We start from the raw sequence: 5,362 nt of genomic DNA on the forward strand, positions 1-5,362 counted from the left end.
GCAGCGGTTGCGAACCTATGGTACGCGAGCCACGTGTTGCGCGCGAAAGACTCTTAGATGAAATCAATTTTATTTCAAAACAAATTCGCATTATTTTCAAGACAGATTTGGCTAATCATTATAAATTATAACACTTACAATATTGCGCTTGAGTCGGCCGGACGGTCGTCATTGTAATAATATGAACAAGTATTTATTTTAAAGTTTAAATCGTTTGTTGGCAGTAAATGTTTTTAGATTCTTCTTGAAAACGTATGACAGTCACATTTAAATAGATTTTCACTGGAGCGTTTTTAAGTTGTTAAATTTCTGATAAAAAAATATCTGATGTACATCGCTTGTCATTAGTTTTCTCACCAGCATGATGTTTTGGGTGGTTATACCTTCTACATTTCAATTCAGAAATATCGTATTGGTTGCGGGTTTTTCCTCGGTTTTCCTAACGGATATTATGTGTGTTTAACTGTTTAAATTAATCTTCTGCCTGTATGAGAACAAATAATATCGTATTTAAAATTGTATTTAGTATTTTATTTTTACTATTACATTATGGAGACGACAGGGCGCAAATAAAAATATATATTTTGGTAGGTTTATAATAATCAATTGACACCACTAATAGGCACACAATGCGGTTATAATTTACTCCCAATATTAGCCACTGACACGCAACTCATTATTACGGATATTTTGGCACGTAAGCATAAAAGGGTTCGCCATCGTTGTTCTAGATAGATTTAACAAAAAATGTATTATTTAAAATGTAGGTACTATATCATACTTTACATAATTTGAAAGAGCAAGAAAATAAATAGTGACACTAAATGAAGACAGCAAAGCATTTGAACGTCTCTGTCCTGAATGATAGGCATGGCACATCCAGAATAGGCTTTCATAATGACGTGTACCATATATCCCGCATTAGGTTCGCCCGAAAATCTAGTTCTAGAGCCTGATATAACAAAGAGACTGTGATTGAATCCCAACTCTCGAAAGTGCCCATATACATACATGACGACATGGGCTTCTATCTAGCACTGAGTGCAATAGTTAATGGCGGATGTTGAGGGTAACGTAGCTTTTCCGAACGTTGGTCTCGAATGGGTCCACGATGGCCGCGGGGCTCACACGTCGGCTTACAATGTCGTAAGTTCCAGGTTCGAATCCTGGATTTGGAGTCAGATTATGGACCTTATACTAGATAAGTATTTTTTGACTATTATCTATTATGGTTTGGTTTTCGCAGGGCTTAATTAAATTTTACAAACTAACCAACACCATCTGTAAATTCTAGTCTTATTTCAATAAAAACAAATACGTATGGCTGACAAAGTTTAGTGTGCACTATTTATGGCGGATCCTAATAGCCTACCTCCATCTTTCGCCAATGGTATCAGAATATAGCAATTGATAAAATTGACCATCGCATCCATACCCTGGAACTAAATACAAATAAATAATTTAAAAAAATACACAGATATGATTCATAAATTGTACATAATAATATACTAGTATTATAGTAGTACAATAATAATATGTGAATCGTCTGTGTTTTCATTTTACGTAATGAAATATCGTTGACATTGGATTACTGTCAATACAATAGTATATGTAATAATTATTATTATGTATACTGATAAAAATCGTGTATATATTATGTACCTACATAATTCAGATTAGAATAAATCTTTGGCTTAAAATACCCAATTATTACGTTTTTTATTATTTTAATAAAAATTACCGGTACATTAAAAAGACTTCTGTATGTACAGACAATTCTGTAAATAAATAAGAGATAACTACTAACTGACGGTTGAATAATTAAAAAAACTGATATCGTTAATGTAGATAGATCCATGCAAATAATTACAGTACACTGAGGGAAAGATAAAGATGTCAGTTTTTTTATTATTTAAAGAAGACTTTTCTGCTTTGAAAGTATTGTTGATTCATTATAATTTATATTATATATTACCAGTACATATTTTTTATTTACTAAGCAAATCTTGTTCACGGTCAATCTTCCTATATGTTTTTTCATTGATTTTTCCTAAATCGTGTATTTTATATGTAATTACTAATATTACCAGATTCTCTTTACGTCTATTATGAGCAACCCCGTGATAATTTTCTACGGTCCAGCACAGATGACACAGATTTTATAGTTGACTTACTATAACACAAAATATTTATTAAAATGTCCGTATGGAATTGATACGAATGAACTACTGACAGCATTCTATTCTTATAATAACTAGCTAAAAACATCTGTTGTGACTTAGCTTAGATGTCGATCTATATCGCTTGTTGTCGCGCTATATCGCTCAAAGAATAGATCATCGCCGAATACATTTTAATATCCAGTGGTACCTAAGAGATATTTAAAAATACCTATAATTATACCTATATCAGTCTGAAGACTACCAAGGACCACAGAGACACAAAATGTAGGTAGACTGCCCTGTAAAATAAGCTAATCAGCATTTTTCTTGGTCATAAACCACGTGTAAACGTATGATATGAAGGTATGTTATAGTAGGAAAATTTAATCCTAAACATGTGCAGATGAAATTTTTTCTAGTTTGCAAGAAATACATACGTAGTTCCTATTCACGACTGTACTTATATCGAGCCTTTTTCACCGCTTTCTCTTGACTCGGCGCCGCTCTGACAATGGTTTATTTTTTGTCAAAACTCTTTTGCGTTATTCGGCTGCTGGTCAACATGACGATTGGTTTTACAATCCAGTATGAACTTTGGAGAAAGTTTCAAAAGATTTTTGTATTAGAACTGGTTATTAAGCATTCATTAGACCCATCGTTTGGATTCAAATACACTTTGGAAATGATAAGACGCAAAATTTATTTATTCGATTCAGAAATGGACGTAATGCCATTAGTACACCGAGGGAATCAATGGATTCATCATCTATATTCAAGCACAAAATTATATTATTAAAAAGTATAAGAATGTTGTACGTTCTAATAATGATCGGTTTAATTAAATGACCCCGAGTTTGGCTATCAGCACCTTTATTGTTTTAAATATACCATAGTAAATGGATTAAAAACTCTGACGACGTCAAGAGGCAAATCCTGGATCGGTAAATCCCGGTAAAGTGGCGAATCGGGAATCCATCGTAGTAGCTTCTAATATTAGACTAGAAAGGAAATATAAAAATAACTCTCGAACTACCTAAATTGGTGTGTTAAATAATGTAATGTGAATTTTCTTGGAACATAAGTTAACTGATAAATACATGTATTTTTACTGACGGGAGAATCATAATAAAATAAAGAAAAATGTGACTTTATGGAAAATACAATATCTATCGAGGAAATAAAATATTTATACCAAAAAAAATCCGTTTCAGTCTATTCTCTATTGGGATTCCGGATGATGTCGGTAAGCTTGTTACATATTCTAGCAAATCAACCCCTAACAAATCCTTTGTTACGGAAAATCGTAGGACGTCGTGCTGTTTTCTAAATTGCTCAATATAAAACAAATACTATCAGGTCATTTACTATAAACCAATATCAAACTGTTTATAATCGAAAATGGCTTAAATAAATCATAAATAAAAGAATAAATATAAAATCACTCCATACACTTCGTTTTTGTATACAATTTATTATTAGTACTGTGGTTGAATCCGCCCTAAACTGCTTTGAAATAATAATTATAAAAAGCACAAGTAAGATTTTACTGTCAACATCTAAAAAGTTGTTATAAAAAGGAATATCATTTATTCTTAATAGTCGACTCAAGTTTCAGGAATATGTGTTGTTACGTCATACAGATTATTAAGCTTACATTCATATTGTCATAAGTGCCATGAATAATTACTTATAATTAAATTATGATGCGATGAACTCGTTATTGAGTTGATTTCATATTATTATAGTGCTGAAGTCATAAAAGCCGAAATATCTCAGGACTCAACACTACATTTTGTAGAATTTGTAATTCATTTAATTATTGGTTTTATAATGTGTAATTATTGGTACAGAACAATTTAAGTCAATGCTAATTTAATAAAAATATCTAGACACTATAATGCAATTTTTTGATTAAAAACATCGGAGAAAATGTATAATATAAAGAATACGAATTCTCAAAAATACTTACAGGCGCAGAGGGGATGTAGTAATAATTATAATGGCTTTTGTAATATTATGCATTTGAAATATTTTATTAATGTGATAAATGGATTGATATAAAAAATGTCATTTGCCTTTTTTCTAGAATAAGGATCCAAACACTCTTTTATAAGCAATCTTGTTGGCAGTAAATTTGAACTGAACGTAATAAACAAGTTCCGAACATAGCTTATTTTTATTTCCGTCTAAGGAAATTTATTTCCACAATATTACCCGTGGAATATAATACTTCAAGTTTAATGAAGTGTACAAATAATTAAACATATTTTCTAATAAACTATTTCTTTTATTCGACGAATAATTATTCACAAGTTTTAATAATATAGCATTATATAAAATATTGAACACACATATTAATTTGAAAATAAATGACAGATTTAACGCAATTTAATAAGCATTATTACTAAGACCTACTAGATAAATCCATCGTAATTATGTAGGATGCCCGTAGCTTTATTACAAAAGGCACACTAAAGCGGTCTCCAAAATCCAGCGGTTACAGGTTCATGTCCCCTCGGGTGTTTTTTTCTGAAAAGGATTTTTTATAATGGGTATGAGACGTTTTCAAATTATTTGTGTGAAACATATTTGATATATTATTATTTTATGAATATTAACGAACTAGCCTTTAGTTAAACTACATACGGATAGTACACAACTAATATTTTTTACCTAAGAATAAGGTAGTGTTTTTTGAAATACGCCATCTCTATTGGCATTTCCCAGTGGTTAAGCTACAAAATACGGCCGTAGCCATAAATTGATAAACGATAAATTAAGTAGGGAGTACGATCATGTTTACGCGCGTATTTTAACATGTGCCTAACCGTAAATTACGGTTAATGCACAACTAATATTACTTTGACAAGACTTTGAGTTTTTCTCCGAGTAAATTAATAAAATAAACTGTAATAGTAAATTATGTCAAAATAACTATCACATTCTATTATAATTTAATAGTTTTTGGATTCACCAAACGACATAGTTGACAAAATTAAATAAAACTGTACACCTGTCTAGAAACTGATCTAAAAAATTCAAATTTTACACTTATCACAGATTCACTAAAGAAAAATTTATGCAGTTATTTATTGTGCAAAAGACACAATTTTTAAATTAATTGAATTAAGTGTAGATTATAAATAGTATAATTGTATCGGTAGTTTAATTCAAAAATCCAATCAATAATTTAAATTTTC

This window comes from Rhyacophila brunnea, unplaced genomic scaffold (assembly GCF_057557595.1).
Source record: "Rhyacophila brunnea isolate RB1 unplaced genomic scaffold, BYU_Rbru_1.0 scaffold_10, whole genome shotgun sequence".
Classification (NCBI taxonomy): domain Eukaryota; kingdom Metazoa; phylum Arthropoda; class Insecta; order Trichoptera; family Rhyacophilidae; genus Rhyacophila; species Rhyacophila brunnea.